Below are 586 nucleotides of genomic sequence, written 5' to 3'. Positions count from 1 at the left end.
TTTTTTTAATACACGTAAACATACACATCTCTTTCAAGCTTCATTTCAATCCAAGATAAGAACTTCACAGCAGATCCTTTTCCTGAATGCGGTTATGTCACGCAACATAATATCAATTGAATTCAAGGTCAGATTCAACATCAAACGGTTTATACATATCGCTTAAAATCCCCCCCCCCCCTTTTTTTTTACGGTTTACGGGATAAAGATAATCGATATATGAATTTCATCCCTTCCGGAGTCCGGTTCCGTGAGCGATCGCTGTCAACCAAAGCATCTGGTGGTGTTGATAGCTTCCCTGACAGCGGCTTGTCGATAGTCCTGAACGAGGTGATAAAAAGCCGGATTATATCTTCCTTCAGCTGGAAGTGAGGTGAAGATTATTCCACACATAACATTTCTTATTATATATATCTATTACTTCGCCTGGAATAGCATTTTGCGACTTTTATTTCCTGAGTCATTATAAGAAATGAAAAATCTGTGAGGTTATTTTCTATTTGGAATGTGACACACACGCACATGCAGACATATATGTTTATGTAGGTGTCTGTAGATTTATTTGATTGTGTATTTCTTGCGCATT

Source organism: Penaeus monodon, chromosome 19 (genome assembly GCF_015228065.2).
Source record: "Penaeus monodon isolate SGIC_2016 chromosome 19, NSTDA_Pmon_1, whole genome shotgun sequence".
Lineage (NCBI taxonomy): Eukaryota > Metazoa > Arthropoda > Malacostraca > Decapoda > Penaeidae > Penaeus > Penaeus monodon.
The sequence above is the reverse complement of the archived record's forward strand: the minus strand, read 5'-3'. Positions refer to the sequence as shown.